We start from the raw sequence: 19,218 nt of genomic DNA, 5'->3' as shown, positions 1-19,218 counted from the left end.
GTAACCCCAACCAGGTTTAACCCTTAACTGGGTATTGTAGCCATCCCTTAACCGGGTGATCCCTAATAGGATCGCTTCCTAGCAGAACCTATTGTAATGTCTTTAACTGGACAAGGCTCTTAACAAAGCGGACTTCTAAAGAGTTCAAAATCAGATTGTGGGTATTCATCCCCACCGTGGTTTTTCCCAGTTGGGTTTCCACGTGAAAAATATGTGTGTCATGTGTGATGCTTTTATCTTGTGATGCTTTGTTATTACCTGTTGAGGATATGATGGTTCTATGTTTTATGCCTATCTATAAAACATATTGAACTAATTGTTGTAAAGATTAGATGATAGTTTACTTGTTCATGCATGAGGGTGTAATGGTACTATAGTATTGAGCTAAGAAGAAAGCTTAGTGAGTGACTGGTTTGTGATTGTTTTAGTTATTCTGGGTCTTACCGGTTGCACTTTGTTTCAGTTAGTATCACTGTTTGCCAGTCATTTGAAGTATTTTCTATGAAACCGGTTTTGAATTATATTTTTGTTTGTACTGATTCACCCCCCCCTCTCAGTACTGGTTTGGTACTATTGGTTCATCATTGAGTTATCATAATACACCAGAGGGCACAAATGATAAGGCACTGGTCATGTTGATCTCATCGGCTTTCATTGGATGTAGCTTGAACTCAGGTTGGGGTTCTTTGATAGCTTCAACCAACACAAGAGTTTATATAGGCATTGCCATGATGACCTTAAAACAAACTTTTTCAACCAAGATTTGAATACATTCTCATTATAAATACCAAACACCACTATCACTTTGCTTGAACTTTCCGCACAAATATTACTAGCAAGATTTCAGTCACCTTTGATCGCACAAGAGCTCAAGAAAGTTCACAAGAAATCAGGGTAAATGAAATGTGTTGACATTTCCTTATGTATCTATTGAGATTTATTGGTGTTATGATACAACAACTAGATTAGAAGCTTACAAATTAAAGTAAACCAATTTGCCTTTTATCGGTTTTTTGTTACTGATACCAATATACAAACAATTAACTCACAAGATATTTCTCAAACAAGAACTTTTGGCTAACTTTTATGCATCTCAATTATGCAGATAGATATAACCTTATATTGGAAAAGGGGATGCAAAAATAATCTTACCATATGTGCTCCCCCTCAGCATTAGTATGCCTAGTTTGAAGAGGAACTATCATCACCAATGGATGATGACTTAGTTTTCAGAGGAATTTCTCCTTCTTTTCTTTCTTATCTCTTAACCGATGTCTTTTTCATTTCATTCTTCACCTCTTCAATTGTCTTCTTTCCTTTCAATTTATTTTGTCCTTTCTTCTTGCCAGACTGGTTCTTGTCTCTAGACCAGTTATAGGATTGGTTCCTACACTCTCTGGCTAAGTGACCGAACTTATGGAAATTGAAACATGCCATACCAGTTGTCCTCCATGGTCCTACATTATTTCTCTGGTCCAATCTCACTCTGCAATTTGTTGCAACATGACCAAAATTACCACAAGTGGAATAGGTGACATTGAACTGATTATTCCTTTTATCAGGACTAACCAATTTGAATGGTGATCTTGATAAGTTTGAATTGAGCCTGCATTCTTCAAATTTGTGTCCAAAATTATTGCATGTAAAGCAATGTCCATTGAATCTTCTTCTATTTGACATACTTCTAGATTGAGATCTACACTCATAAGTAGTGTGGCCATACTTATGACAATTATGGCAATAACCATCAAAGGTGAAGATCTTCTTTTGACTAACCAGTTTGTTTCTACAAACATTGGACTTATGACCCGGTTTACCACAATGATTACAGGAAGATTTGGGAAACTTCATACCTTTCACTTCTAAATTATTCCTTCTATCATATTTAATCTTTTTGGATTTAGATGATTCTCCAAATTTCATAGGACCTGCACTGGAGTAACCAAGACTAGTTGTTTCCTTTCTTATTCTCCGAGTCTTCAACTGTGTATCTATCTTCTCAGAGCTTTCATTTAATTTCCTTAACTTCTCATTTCTCTCATTTTCAGCTTTCAACTCACTCTTGAGTTGTTCAATCTCTTTCATTATCTTTTCCTTTTCCTTTGTGTTGTGATGCAGATGTTTATGTATGTATTCATTCTCTTGAGTGAGAATTTAGATTTCTTCATCTTTTTCAATCATGATTGCATCATTTTCTCCCAAGGCATCTTCAGCAAGCCTTTTGGCTCTTTCATATTTTGAAAAAGCTTCTTTTGTCTCTCTTTTTCTTTCATCAACACTTATGCTGGCTTCCAATATTTCAATCATCCTCAAGGCTTGACTTTCATGTTCTCTTTTAAGGTGTATGATTTCTTTTGCCAGCTTCTTTAGATCTACTATGTTGAAAGAGTTGATCTATGATGTCCTAACTCTCATTTAGTTATTGAGCTAGTTCCTTTCTTTTTGCAAGATATTTTCTCAGTCTCTCTTTTAGCTAAGAAATAATTTCAGTTGCTTCATCAATCTACTTCTGATACCAATATTCTTCCATGATCTTTATCCTCAAATCGTCAAGCTTCACTTCAGAGGACTAGAGCTCCGATACCAATTGTTAGTCCCAACCGGTGCTGAGAGGGGAGGGGTGAATCAACACTTTACCAGTTTTAGACAATTAAAACTTTTAACTCAACTTTCCACTAACTTAACATTCATCAATATAAATAATTACTGCAGAAGAATATTCATGCATGAAAAATACACAATGACAACAAGATTTATCTCATGGAAACACAAATGGGAGAAAACCACAATGTGAGTAGGAACTCACAAAATTTGTACTCTTCTAGAGTATGCCCGGTGAGGAGCCATCCCTATTAGGAGATTACAAAGACACTATTAGTGCCACCCGATTAAGGGATTTTGATTAAGGCCTATCAGTGCCTTTACCCTATTAAAGGTAGCCTTGTTAAAGGTCTTAGGATCATTAATTAAGATGACACCCGGTTAAGGGATTTTTATAATGAGACCCATTAAAGTCCACCCTATTAAGGGATTTTAGTTATAATGGTTAGAAAGCAACAGAAAGATGATTTGCTAGTAGTAGCTACTGATAGCTTGATCAGATCACACTGAAAATTATACTCTATCTGCATCGGTTGTGTTTGCTTTGCACAACACTAGTTTTTTAAATATACCTTCTACTCTGTACTCTTCCAGTCCTCTGTCCCTTGGCTCTATACTCTGGTCTACTCCCCCCATGTTCACTTTTCCATATCTCTTTTCACATGAACAACAACCTCATCCAAATGAATTAAGTGAATTTATTAACCTTTGATTCTATCACCAAATTTCCCTCCAAAACATTCGATTCAAAATTTTGTTACCATGCCATAAATCACTCTCCATAAATTATTCCAGGAATCTCTGTCAAAATAGTCGTTCATGCTGATAAGTCCACCGATTGACTGGGGAAGACTGTCGATTTAACTGGCTGTCAACTGAACGTTACCAAGTTTGTCGGTTATAGACTACCGATGTACCTATCAAAATCTACCTAGTTGATTACCTCATTTATACCGATATGTTCAATTCTTAGTTGGTTGAACTCTTCTGTGTGGGTCTACTCACTGGTTGTTGGTTGACCTCCTCTATGTCAGTTGTTCTCTTGTGTGCCCGTCTACTCATTGCTTACCCGGTTAACCTTAGTATACCAGTCTACTTATTATCGACAGACTGTGAAGACTTGGAAGATGATGTTGTCAACAATGACAACAATATCATTCATGAGTCATACAAAATGCACCAGAATCCCAATAGAGAGAGAGAGGGAGATACCTACATAGGGAAGGGAGGGAGAGGAGGAGAGACAAAGGGGAGGGGAAGAGAGAGAGGGAGAGAGAGATATGGGGGTAAGGAAGGAGAGACCTACAAAGGCGAGGGAGTGAGTAGACCTAAGAGACAAAAGAACACACACACACACACATACATAGAGAGAGAGAGAGAGAGAGAGAGAGAGAGAGAGAGAGAGAGAGAGAGCTTGTTACTTATCATGGACCTTGGTATCTCAATTGATGGTATTAACTATAATGAATACATGTCCCATGTTAAGAATCCATAGTAAATTATATTATACCTTGTGTTTTCTGATTGTCACACAAAATATCATGCCCCTTCCTATCCTAACTATTCATAGTGTCAAAACAACACTATTTTCTACCACTTTAGAAAGTCAATACTAGTTGAGGAAATATTTTTTGCATTTTGTAGGTATATTTCAATCTTACTTGTGTCATTTGAATCATAGTAAATCTTTCGAACAGTGTCATTTTCATAGTAAATCTTTCGAATAGTAGGTATAATTGTAGTATTCCTATAAAATTAGGAATACTACAATTATTTTCATCCTAATTTTAACCTTTCTTATGTATCTAGTCTTTTCAATTGCAAATTGAGAAGTAAGACCAAGCCCTCTCTTTTATCTTTAATATTTGGTGCAATCTCTAGTCTTTCATCTAAAAAATCATGTACATCTCAAGACCATATTTTTTTATTTATAATTCTCTTCACGACCTAATATACCTCACTACCCATGTGAATAGCTTTTGAAAGTGACTTGGCTCCTATAGGAAATAACATGAACTTAGGTATTTCTATCTTGTTGCCAACATCCTCCATTTATCACATTAAAAGTTGGAATTGGGAAGACAAGCTCTCTTGTCTCAAAAATTTCCTAAATATGCTTATATAGTGGTATGCCTTTGACAAGAGGATTGAGACTATTTACTATGTTCTTGAAACTATTTTGGTTCATCATTTGGACTATCCATGCAAGATCCATATAGCTATCTCACTTGTCTTATCATGTCTTTTTGTTTTGTTCATTAAACATTGTGTCTATTTAGGTCCATTGTCTTATCAACAACATGACTATCTTGTTAGTTCTAATATTGTTTAGATCTTTGTGACTTTAATCAAAAAGTAAAATTCTCACTTGAGTTTCCCTCTTCCTTTCTATCGACTTTTACCTAGAGACAATAGTCAGATCTGTTTCTCTCTCGTTCTCTTGAAAACAAAGAAATATTGTGGAAATAAATGAAGAATGAAATAAATGATGAAGAACTATCATCTCCTAGCTATGGTGGATGGTTATTTTCATCATAGTGTTAGACAAAGATAATCCTCATAGGAAATGACAATTCTCTTTCCCTTTCCTAGAATGATTGAATATAACCTCTCTCACCCTTGGAAAAAATAAGGTAGATGATAGTAGAAGATAAAATAATAGAATAATGAAGAATAATAACATTGAAGAATCTCCTTGCACTCCCAGGTGGATGTCCCCCCTTATTTATGGTTTGATATTCCATTTATCTTTCCCCCAAAAAGTATTGATTATGAGAAATGGTAGGTCTTTTATGGATAAGTTATGATTTACTAGGAAACATGGTAGAAGGCCTAGGATATTGTTTACTGCTTTTACCTTATGACTAAAGTAAATTTCATGCAATATCATGAATGTGAAAGATTTACTCAATGTTTTGAAGTGATTATTTGAATTCCTTTTGTAGTCAGGATTTTGATTCTTTTGTGCTTAATCTAAGAGGATTAGTTTAGATATTTGATTGTGTTATTCTAATTTACATAATTTAGAGTACAAGTGAGAAAGATATATTTCGTGTTCAAGTTTATCTAGGAGTGATAAAGTTTAAAAGATGGTCATTCACACATGATTATTATTATATTATATATAGTTATTATTTTATATTTATCAATTTTAATTGCTTATTAATTTTTTTCAAAGAAACAAATTCATATATTCAAATTAATAAGATAATATAAGATGGTACAAATAGGAGGTTAGGACATCCCTTTCCCCTTATTTTGTGCAATGTCTCAATGCATGTTATTGATGGTGTTAATTAATAATTATCATGTCTAATAGAATTTCAAAACAAGAAGGGAAATAATTATTGTAATTCATTTGTATCCTCTCATCTAGTTTTTTCATCATATTGATCTCACTACACTTTACACTAATCAACTACCCTCTTGTTTGACTAGTGTTAATAAATTTCTATAATTTTGTGTAGCCTTAGTATTATTAGTTTTAGTGCATTCCAATTCAATTTATGGTTTTCATCAAGTATGTAACTCTTAAGGAGAGATATATAAAAAATATCATGGATTTGTTTTAGTTGTGAGGGTAGGACCAATTGGTAAGCAACTATACTTATCATTTCTAGGATTTCAAAAAGAACTACATATGGTGGTGCTAATTTTTCCTTCTTCTTGAATCTTATTGAACTCAAGTATGGGTTTTATCCCTCAAGAATAATGTTTCACCCACTACAAATTCTCTTTGTGTTCTATTATTATCAGCATAATTTATTTTCCTATCTATCGAATCTTTTAATATTTAATATAACCCAAAGGATTTTGACATGTTCTACTATATAATACCTCAAATGGTGACATGCTCAAGGAAGGATGGAAAGAGTTGTTTAATGAAAACTCCACTAATGGTAGATATTATTCCCATTTTGATTGTCGGTCCATTCAGTACATACAAATAAGGTTTTCTATTATTTGATTCATTATTTATATTTGTCAAAATGTTTTAGGATGGTACATTGTACTATAATTCAATAGTGTTCCCAAGGCCAACTAAAGGATCATTCAAAAAATTGAAGTGAGTTACACATCATTCCTATCTAAAATATTTTTTTCAAGAATCCCATGCAATTTGAAATTTAACTTCACAAAAAAATTGGCCAATGTAGGAGCACCATGAGTTAGGTTTCCTAGTATAAAGTGGGTTGTGCTTGTGATTTTATCAATTACTAATTATTTTGATATGGTGCCATAGGTAACCCTTGTACAAATTACATGATAATAACTTGGCACTTATGATGTGGTAGATCATGAGGTTACAATAACCTTATTGCATGATTATGTTCTACGTTAACCCTTTGTCATTTCAAACACTTATCCATAAATTTCACTATATCATTTTTCATCTCTTGCCAAATATATAATTTGTTTGGAGTTCGAGTATAACTTCTTTACCCCTAGATGTCCTAAATAAGAAATAATGTGTTCTTTTGTCAAACCAACTTTCTAACCAACTTACACAAATTATTATAGGTAGGGACATATTTTATTCTTTTACCTAGGATATTTATCATTATCAAGAGTATTCCCTTCCATATTAGGATTAGTTGGATTAGCTTTTAATATTGATGCGATGTTTTTATACCAGGGATCATCTAGTTAATTTTCAAATACTCTCCTTAAAGGTGGTTTTTAAATCTTCCATTGTCATTGTAAGTCTTATCCTACTTACTAAATCTACCACCCTATTTTCACTTTCCTTTCACATTCTTACTTAAAAATCCCAACCATATTATTTTCCTATCATTTAAGTGAAGTTGTGTAAATAAATATTTAAGCCCTTGATGGTCTATATATAATTCAAATGGCTTCACCAAAAAGAAATGTGTCTGATTTTTAAATGATGAACAATGGCTACTGGTTGTTGTTGCAAGGTGTGCGCCCTTGGTCTCCTTATGATGTGCAATGCAACACTTGGTTTTGTGACATGGCTTAATTGCCTCCTATGGATTCTATAAGTCTAGTGGTTGTATCGGGCATTAACAGGTCGATCTTGTGGTGCAATGACAACCACACTTGTAGCAAGTGGTATCAGAGCTTGGTCATATGTTCAAACCCCTCGCTTACACTGGGGAGTAATTGTTACAAGGTGTGTGGCCTTGGTCTTCTTCTGTTGTGCAACACAACACTTGGGTTTGTGACATGAATTAACCACCTCCTATGGATTCTAAGTCTAGTGGTTGTATCAGGCATTAATAGGTCGATATTTTGGTGCAATGACAACCACACTTGTAGCAAGATTGTTAGCAAGAGTCACTGCATTGTTGTTCAAATCTTGTCATTAATGGAAACTAATGTTATTTATGTCATCCACAGTTCATAATTCATTCATACCAAAAGATTGATTGAGGTTCGGTGAGAAGAACATAACATCCGATAGAGAGTACAGTGTTTTGGTTGGTGGTTTAGTTATGCTGAGTATTTTGTGTTGCGGATCTTAGAGAAGAATTTTAAACATGCAATATGCCTTATTCCAGGTTTATGGCCTCCAGTGTTGAGTCTTGCATAAATTGGAAGATCTGGTAGATATGTTTTTGAGTAGAACAGTGCTCATCAATAGTAATATGTGAAGATTGATTGCGTGGATCTTGCAGATCAATTTTGGTAGTTGTGTGTGTGTTTGAGGATGTTAAGCTGACATGTGGGAAGTTTGTGGACAATTATTTTTGGTCCACATGATTGTTTTGGATTGGATTGAGCCGACCTGGGTAACACATTTTATTTGTGTGTTATGTGTTTTGGGCAGACATGAAAAAGGTTTAATCTAATGTTGTGGATATATGGGTAAAAGTACAAAGCTCCGTCACACTTTTATAAAGGAAATGGTCAATGTTGATTCAACTTTTTAAATTAAATCAATAGAAAGTGAAATATATGTTTGGAATTTTGAAATGATGTAAACTAATTAAATTTATATTCTTATATCTATTTTATGTTTGTAATTTTAACAAAATTTTAAAAATTATTTGAATGTAGTTTTTATTAAGTAAACACTATAATTTAGTTGTTGAAAAAATGTTGAAATTGAAGTTACACAAGCCACCACACTTTATTTAGTAAATTTTACCTTTTTTTTCTTGAATATTTTTTTGTATATTGATAACTTGTAACTTTAGTGCATGGATATATTTTTTACTATTTTTTATAAATATATATTTTTCAATAAATTTGAAAAGTTGTGTGTGCTGAAATATAACTCTTTTCCATTCCCACCACCTTTTTTCTTAATTATTTATCCAAATTATAAAAGAATTATATAATCTTGACATAGATTTTTTTTCTACTAAATCATATTTTTTTCAATTTTTTTTTATAAATTTAAGTATTTTTCCTTGACAAGATAAGCAACCTTATATTTTAGTGCCGATGATCTACTTTCAATAAAAAAATATATAAAATATTAAAAAACTAATTAAAATATTAAAAGATATATGTTTTGAAAAATTCACTTATAGATCTATAAAAGGGTATTTTTACATTTCAAAAAAATATTATTTATAAGAATAGGAGTTGTTGAAACATCGAGTTTTTTTTTTGTAATTAGACCAAAAGTAGTATAAAATATACATTTAGTAGACACTTCATATTGGAAAAGTTGTGGCCCATATATAACTTAGCTATAATAAATTTATATATACCATATGTTTGACTAAAATTAATTTTTAATTAGAATTACTTAAATTCACTTGTTCTGGTAAGCCTAAAATGTGGCACAGTTTTGTGCTTTTACCCATATAAGACTGATTGATTTGATCATTTTTGATATCGATGGTTATGTGTGATGTGTGTATGGGCAATTGTGTGCATTTTTACGTGCACAAGTGAAATATTTGAGCTTCGGAATACAACAGAATATTAGAACAAAGTATTTTGTGCTTAATTGGAACTATTTTTGGCATTTGTAGATGTTGTTTATTAGTTCATACATTCCAATTATTATATGTAATATTTTGTAAGACACTGAGCCTTTCGGGGTTGTAGCCCTTATTGTAATTTGAGCAATGAGCTCTAGGGAGTGTGTTTGAATGCATGTGCATTCCCCTTATGTAATATTATTATACTTCTAACAAGGTATATTTGTTAGGTCCTGGAGGCAACTGAGAGGGGGGGTGAATCAGTTGTCCATTAAATACAATCACAATTAACTTAACCAAACTTAGTGCATAATACCAGTAAACCAAACTTTAATGTTGGTGGACAGTTTATCAGTTAATTGCAATATCGGTAAAGTTTAATGCATGAAACAAAAAGACAAATAACATCCACAACACATAACACAAATATTTGTAAGTGGAAACCCTGTAAGGGGGAAAACTACGGTGGGAAACCTTACCCACAATCTGATGATACTACTACATATAGTATGTGTGTATAATATGGAGTTTGCACATACAGAAAGGCCAACTGCCTAGAGCTCACTGCTCAATCACAAAATGGGAGTCACATTGACTACAATTGGATGGTTAAATCCAATGATAATGTACTGCTCAAAATAGCATCTTCATATGCTAGATTCAGTATCGATTAAGATTTGATTTGCCTTCTTCAAACCTTCCTTCAATCTTGAATGATGTATGTATGTATAGCTCTACTTATATTTGCATATACCTTATTACAATCCTTTTTCACTTTTGCTACACAATCTCATAAATGAGATCTTACATATATACCAAAACCTAAGACCAAATGAGTAGGTCGGATCACTAAAAGATATTACAATAAAATCAATTACAAATGAATCGATATGTGATGCATGATGTCAGCTCAATGCATTTACAATAATAATAAATCATCTTCATGATGTGTCATGCTGATCTGGAATAGATATGCTTGCTGGTCCATAACCTAGACCTATTTGCCAGTAACAACAAATATGAAAACTTGAATAGACCAATGAACAAATCACCAAAACCAAGTGTCCAAACAATATCTTCAACATAACCAAATAATCTCTAGATGATAACATATCATCCTCAGTATCGATGAACAATATAACCTGTCGGTCAACCAAATATCAGTGACTGTGCATAAGTCATTGAACATGTCGGTGAACATAACCAGAGATCTCTGAGTGTTTCTCAAGTGTTGACAAGTGTTGACATCAATGAAAAAACCATATCAACATATCCAAAATACCAACAATATTAATATTGTGGGTCTCAATCTCACCATGATTTTTCCCTTAACCAGATTCCCATGTAAAAATCCTAGTGTCATGGTGTTATTGTTATTTGATTTGTGTTTCTACACTCTACTTTTATTCATTTGCATTAAGTGGTTCAAAGTGTTGGCAATTGACACTCAATTGGTTGGTTTCACTATGTTGTCATTGATGGAAACATGGTATTGTGTTTCGGCTTCATGTTTTAGTTCTATGGTGTATCGGCAGGCACCTCATAGATACTTCACCGACATTGGCACCGGCAAGATAGAAGGATTTCTTTGGTCACCAGCAATGCAAGATGCTATGGTTTAGTAAAGGTTATCGGTACTGGAGGCTGACATATCTTGGATCTGGCATCGGCAATTGATTTTAATGTTTATGCATTTATGTTATCTGGTCGACATGTAATTTGATATTGTGTATATCTTTGTAAGCTAACATAAGGTATGTAAATTTGTATAGGGTATATAGGACAGTTTGATAGATCATTTTGACAGACATGAACAAGAGACATATATAGGAGATTATGGTTATATGAATATAATATGATGCAAAATATATCAGAGAGATCATGTATGTGAGGAAATTTATGTAAGGGTTATTCTGGTAAAGGGTTTAGGGTTTTATACCAGAACAGATAGAGCTTAAACCGGAACTGTATTATGGCATAGAAGATGTTATTTTAGCAGTTCACACTTCTCCAAATTGTAGTCTTGAATTTTATATAGTCAATGAGGCTCCTTTTGTGGTTGAGTAGTGTTCTCTAGGCTATAAGTCTTCCTACAAGTGTAGACCCCTCATATTTTGTAATATCTCTTCATATAACCAATGGATTGATATTGTGGGTCACAAATCCCACCATGGTTTTTCCTCTTTGATATTTTCCATGTATAAATCTATGTGTTATGGTTCTCATTTATGTGATTGGCTTATTGGTTGCTTTACTTCTTTCAATTCTAGATGTACCAGTATACCGATTGGTGTATACCTGTTTTAATAAGGCTAAAATTTATCATTCCGGTATAACGTTGATTCACCCCCCCTCTCAATGTTATTGGTTTCTAATAATTGTTATTAGATCCTTGTGCCTCGGAGGAAGTTTAACAACTTGAGGAAGATCCTAAAACCGGAATCCATGGATATGGCTTTGGAGAAGCAACTTGAGATGGCACTTGAAGATTATGATGCTTAAATGTCGAAGAACTTAAAGCTACAAGATGAATTGAATTCTACTAAAGAATTCTTTCTTGTCCTACAAGAGAGGCTATCATCTATTCAAGCTAGGAGGAAGAAACTTTTGCAAAGTCCAGATGATGAAGAGAAAGATGCGCTTAAGGAACAATGTCAGAAATTGAGTCAAGAGAATATGGTTATGAAGAATGAAATGCAAGTTATAACTATGAGGATGTATAAGGAGATTAAGGACATAAAGAAGAAGGAATAAAATCTTGTTGTATCCTTGAAGAACAAATTTGAAGAATTTGGTAGGTTGGTTCATGAAAATGAAATGTTAAGAACTGATTTGGTACAATCCTAGAGTAATGAACAAGACCTTAAGAGACAAATGATAATTTTGAGAGAAGATTTAACTACTACAAGTGAGTACAAAGAAAAAATCAAGATTAGCTCAGCACAGCTAGATGAGTTATTGAAGAGACAAAGGCAGATTGCATATTCCAATGGACTTGGATTTGAGCAAGGACAGAGTTCAGGTACTGCTAATGAAGATCAAAACTATAAGGCACTGGTAAGGCAATTCAAATCTTATAAATTCAATGGTATATGTTTTGTTTGCAATAGATTTGGTCATATGGCTAGGCAATGTAGAAATAGAGCAAATCAAAACCTTGATTCTACTCCCGGTAAATGTTCTAAATGCAATAAGTTTGGTCATAAAATAGAAGATTGCAGAATGAATGTTAAATGCTATGCATGTGAAAAATTTGGACATATGGCTAATCAGTGCAGGTCAAGCAATTTCACTAATTTTAGCAAAGCAATTCAAAGGAACAATGTTACATAATTTGAATGTAATGAGATTGGACATATTGCTAAGTTTTGTAGAAGTAGAAATCCACTAGTTGGTAATAGAGGATCAAGTGAGAAAGGAAAAGAGAAGGTTAGTGAATTTTGACAAGATCATACTCAGAGATGGGCTAGGAAGAGTGAAAAAATCATCATATGAGAGTGCACTAGTTACTTATCTGACAAAAGAGGCTACTCCTGCACCAGTAAGGAGCTCATCTGGTAACTAAGGTAGATGCCTTAGGGGTAGGCAAAATTCATGAAGATGTTGCATATGCTCTGGGAAGAGGATTTGGAGGATGTTCTAGATATTGGAGAATATTATCCAGCATGGATATGTTCTGAGCGAGAACCGGTATCTTTTACCGATAATCATTTATGTCAATGGAGGATTAGGGTTTTCCTTGAAGGATAAAAAGGTCGAATTGAATTCATTATCAATCACCTTGCATTCAGAGCGATTTCAAAGCGATTCAAAGAGACTAAGAGAAATAAAAGACAATTCAGAGCAATCAGATTTCTTCTTGAGCAATCTCACTGACGTTTGGAAGAATTTGTTGGAGGTTTTCACCGAGAGCGATCAAAAGGTATTTATCTTTAAACATAGAAGTGGGATCATCATCTATTCTTATTTTTATTGCAAACCCGATTGTGGTAGAGGTCAAGGACCACCCCAAGCCAATTTTCAAGTGATATCCACATGTGGCTACCCTAGAAGATTTGGTTGGAGCATTTTCTCATGTTCAGGAGGGAGTTGTCTATGTAGAGGATGTTAGGGCATATATTTAATATCACATCAAGGACTTGGGAACTTGAGAAATTAAGGGCATGTATATGAGTGAGCTGATGGGAGAATTTGGAAAGATCAAACTGACTTTCAAGCATATTGAAGACCTAGGGTTTATCGACATTCTGGATATTCTGGAATTTGAGGATGAGATAATTAGATATGTTCTGAGCAGAGTACATGGGGAATTTATATGGCTGAATAGACCTTACAAAATCACTAAGGAAGCCATCCGAGCAATCACTGGTTTGCCATCGACTGGGAAACATCCAGACAAGAAGGTCTCAAATGATTTCATGAGAAAGATCATAGATGCAACATCGGACAAAAGATCCATGAAAGTGAGCACTATCACCGACACAGACAACAAATTTGGTAGCATTCTCATCGATTATATGGTAACTCAGTCAAACCGATTGAATTCTATTTCTAGTTCATCCATTTTGGCTGCATACAAAATGATGAGAGAGAATGTAAAATTAGATCTATGCTGGTGGATGCTAGATGAGTTGTTAATACACTTAGGAAAGATTAAGGGAGAAAAGAAGGGTACATTCCAGTTTTGCAACTTGATAGTTTGCCTGATGTTATATTTCATAAATGATACACCCAGTTTTGGCAAGAGGCAATGGGCATTTGACATCCCAGTAGGGAGACAATTGAAACAGTCAATTGCTACTTTAGGAATTAAAAGAGATAATAAGGTATGGAGATATTTCAAAGAATTCCATAAATCTATGAGGTCTAGGGTAAGGGTACCTGAGAATATTGTACAAATATTCAACAGACATATGCTTCATGGTAAAGAAGGATGAGACACTTTCATGAATACTAAGGGGGGGGGTGAGTCTATACCAAAAAAAAATGAACTCAAACTTCTAAACAATTTAGCAGATAATCAGTACAACATATTCACTAATAAATTGGTTAAGATAAATGCAAACCAAATAGAAAACAAAGAATTCACCCACAAGAGCACAATCACCATAACATAAAATGTTTTGACGTGGAAACCCAAATGGGAAAAACCATGGTGAGCAGAAACTCACTAGTAACTATCTGCAGAATAGAAACCAGATCGGTTAAGATTAGACTGGTTAAGGTCATATAATGTTCTTCACCAGAACAAATCTTGTTAGGAATCTAGATCTTTGTTAGGAGATAAGTCCTGTCAAAGACTCCCTTGTGAGAGGATTTTAGATTCGTATTTGTGAACCACCTTGTTAGAGGATTTACAAAGGCTTTGCTAGCCCTACCTGGTTAAGGGTTTTAGACTTGTCGAAGATGTGAGTAATCAACAAGTGAGTGATCTAGATACTAGCATGGTATTCTTGGTTAGATCCTTGATAGCTTACTATTAATGTATTTCAGCATTACTTCAGTCTCCAATATCTCCACACTCCTACTCTTCACACAGGCCTAACCTTTTCTTCTATGATCACACATACAAAACCTCATCATCATCTAAAACCCTAGACATGATGTCCTTATAAAGGAGTCTGATTTCATGTCGGTCCAATAGGATTAAATTACAAGTTCCTAGGTTCAGTGCATCTAGACACATTTGGTAACATGACACAAAATCACCACCAAAGTGTTGGTGGATGATAACTCATGACAAAAATACTGGTTGGTAACTCATCATAGAGTAATACCGGTTCATACAATTTAACGATTACTGATTGTAAAAATGAAGACTAGAAAAATGTTAACTACCACTTTGTTCCTTCGTACCGCTTGGATCCTCGAACCACTTGAGGTCTTTATACCACTTTGGGTCTTTAGTCAATTTGTGACCAGTAAACATCTTTTGCAAAACACTGATAGTCTAAAGACTATAATACATAATACCAGTCAGAACAAATACTGGTTGTGCATAACTCATACATCAAGAAAGTGTACACAAAGCAAGTGTGTGTCCATCAATGACAATCGCAACATCATAAAAATGCCAACAATCTCCCCCTTTGGCATTGATGGCAACACTTAGGAAAATTTTGACATCTAAGTGTTTTTAAAACAAAAATATGGCATATGCAAAATTACTCCCCCTAAGCATATACACTATCCCTTTTGCAGAAATTACAATGTATACTACTCCCTTAAAGTGGTAACATGAAAGTATACATAACTTTCACCAAAATTTTAAATACTACTCCCCCTTTGCCAACAATGAAAAAGTACTGCAAAATAATCCCTGTTTCTCATTATCATCAAAATTGAGTAAATGTTTATGACAATAAGGAATGAAACTTGTCAAAAACCAATTTAAAATCCTGCAAAAAAGTCTTCATGTCTAATGACCATGACTCAAGTAATGAGGTAGCAACCTCACTTTTGGTCTACATCTGAGATACTTGTTCTTCCATGGCATCAATGATACTCATCTATTGAGTTACCGTTAGGGCTTCCAGATTGAAAAAACACTTCTGAATAATTTGCAGTCTAGGAAATAAGACCAGTTGAAGCTCCTACGAATCTCTTGACCGGTTGCTAATCTCTAACTCTATCCTGGCAGACTGAAGCTGAAAATGATGAACTATTGCCCATATGTAGTGAACGAATCATATGGCATCTTGAATTTTCTTATGTATTCCTGCAAATCTGATTGGAGATTCTCTTTTTGGGTGAGCACATCATCGCAAAATAGATGGGGTTGGCTGATTTTTCTCAACAATAGTTTGCCCTCATCCTTAGCAACACTTACACCCTTCTGTTGCTTCTGAAGTTGAGACTGGAGCTCATTCAATTTCTTGACTAAGGTAGTTTTGAGTTCCTTTTCATGCTTCTTCTTTGTATTTTCTTCAGCAACTTCTTCTAGGCATTGGACATGGTCCTCTACAATGGTACATAGAAGTTTCAGCTTTGACAGAGAGAAATTGGTGGGAAGGTTAGTACCGGGAATCAAACTAGTGAGAGTGTCAACTGCAGTTTGAATAACATCTTGTTCCTTCTTCCTCCTCAATGCTTCCAATCATTCATGTGCAAGCTTTATGCTTTGAAGCAGCTCTGATTCATCTGCAGATTGGAGATCAATAGGAATGGCATTGCCAACCAGTTTGGCTTGACTGTCGGTTGCCTTTGGAGTCTCTACTTGTTTGGCTTGTTCTGCTTCCTTCTCCTCTACTGCTCTTTTTTTTTCTTCTTCTTTCTTCTTTTGTTCCTCTTCTTGCTTCTTCTTCAGTTCTTCCTTCTTCTTATCTTCTTCCTCCTTTTTCTCCTCTTCTTTTTTCTTCTCCACTTCTTTCCTCTTCTCCTCTTCTTTCCTCTTCGCCTCTTCTTTCCTCTTTCTCTTCTTTTTCCTCTTGTATTTTTCTTTCTTTTTCTCCTCCTCTTTCTTTTTCTCTTCCTCTTTCTTTTTCTCTTCCTCTTCCTCCACTTTCTCCTTATCAACCTTTTCCTTATCCAGTTTTTCCTTTTCTACTTTTTCCTTGTCCTGTTTCTTTTTCTCTGCTTTTTCCTTATCAGCCTTTTCCTTTTCTATGTCCGGAGTGACATCTTCACCATCCAATGCATCAACATCAATAGTGTCCACTTGTTCTATAACTCTTTCTCCTTTACCATCAAATACCTCATCTGGTTTGGCAGAGGAAAGGTCAAGTTCTTGTTCGGCCTTCTTGTTGGCCTCAGACACTTGATGTAACCAGACAATAGCTTTGGCATGTAGATGAGTGTCCTTCTCCACTTCAGAGGTTCTACCTTCTAGCAGCCTGAGTCTTCTTCTTCTCATGAAGAAGAGACCTTTATTCTTGTCCATTATCTCAAACAATTCAGAATTGGAGGCATCGGGAAAGTACTGAGCAAAGACTTTCTCCCTTATTCCCTGTTCTTTCTCAATGGCAATAGGCCATTTATTGTCCAAAGAATTGTATAAGGAATCAGGTGTCACCGATCTAATTTTAGATGGCGACTGGTCATTTACACACATATATTTTATCATTTCTTTCTCTACTTCTTCCTTCTCGTTATCAGAAAAATCATCAAAATATTCCTTTAGGTCATCAAGCACCTTTCTCTTAATATTCTTTACATTCCTTTGAAAATGTGTTAGAGGCTTATAAGAAGAGATGTCTATATTTACCGGTGTTGATGATGCAGGTGCATTACTGGTAGATTTATCCTCCTTGCTTGATTGCCTAGTTTTTTTAGGCTGCACTTCCGGTTTGGTATCCTCTGACTCCAGTGAGTTGTTTTTGGTCTTCTGCTTCCTCTCAAATACTTTAGCGGGTGCAACTTCCAGTTTCTTCTTGGCAGGTGACTGCTTGGTCACTTTTGGGCTGGCTGAGGTAACTAGTGCCGATACCGATGGCACTGCCTTTCCCTTTTTTATTGTAGGATCTTCAACTGGTGTTACCCTTTCCAAGTAGGTGTTGGTTCGGTTTTTCTTTGCATCTAAAGGAGAGGCAAACAGGGTAGAGGCATACCCATCCAACATGTCATACATTACTTCATACCCCATAGGTTCTATTGCTTCCTTTCTCGACTCTACCACTTCCATTATGCATTCATCTACCTTTATGATAAAGTAGATGTCATCTTCATATTTCTTTACAAGATCTCCAGAAATCCTCATCCTTTGGCTCATTTTCCTCCTGAATTCATCAAAATATTTATTCAGAACCTCAGGATATCTAGTTCCTACCACTTGGAGACTTTCCCTAATTTGCTTAGTAACTGGTTGGTCACCAAACTATTGAATATCACCCATTCTAGGAAAATAGCCTTGAAAGTAGAAAAATAGACCAACCAAAAGTTGTCTCAACCTGAACCTTAAAACATTGTCCTATTTAATGGACTTTATGCTCAATAGCAGTTGCTTCTGCAAATAGGTACACAAATCAAAAGAGGCATCTTCCTGAATCATTACTACAACAACGGGGATAGAGTTTATTCTATTGGCATAAAACACCTCGTAGCTAATCACCATGCAGGCATACTTAACCAAGTCATCTTTGATGGGGTTGACAGTCATTCCTTGTTGGTCGCTCAGAGAACCGGTGAGCTTAGTCATTTTAGTCTTGATGACCTTCCTTAAAGCTAGCACCTCACCAATGCTACAAAAACTAGTGACGACATGAATTTCTTCTGGTGTGATATCATGCGCCTGCTCGAGGTACATTTTATCACTGTGTAATCTTCTCAAGATAATGCGGATGTTATCTTCCGTGAACTCTTCAAGAAAATAAATTGCATTGTGTAGTTTCTTCCTCTCTAGGATGCTATATTCCGGTTTAATGCTCTTATCATCCCCATAGAATAGACCTAGCTGAGAATGGATCACTAGGGATCCTAGGTCTTCCAATTTGTAATCAATATAAGCTAAAATATCTTCCTCAAGTATGACTCCAACAGGTATCTGGGATAGGGCATTGTATTTCATCTTCTTTTGAATAAAGTTCACTGAGTCTATAGGTGTACTAGGACTGGAGTGCGATGCAGAAGAAATGATTAAATGATAGACATAAATTTTAAGAAATACCTTCACACTTTGGAATTTAGGGTTTTGCAATGTCGCTCACAACACACCACTTCGGTTGCTGGATTACCACTTTGATGTTCTTCACCCGATTGATTGAAAATGCTCTCTGGATTC

The sequence above is a fragment of the Cryptomeria japonica genome, chromosome 8 (assembly GCF_030272615.1).
Source record: "Cryptomeria japonica chromosome 8, Sugi_1.0, whole genome shotgun sequence".
NCBI classification, from domain to species: Eukaryota; Viridiplantae; Streptophyta; class Pinopsida; order Cupressales; family Cupressaceae; genus Cryptomeria; species Cryptomeria japonica.
The sequence above is the reverse complement of the archived record's forward strand: the minus strand, read 5'-3'. Positions refer to the sequence as shown.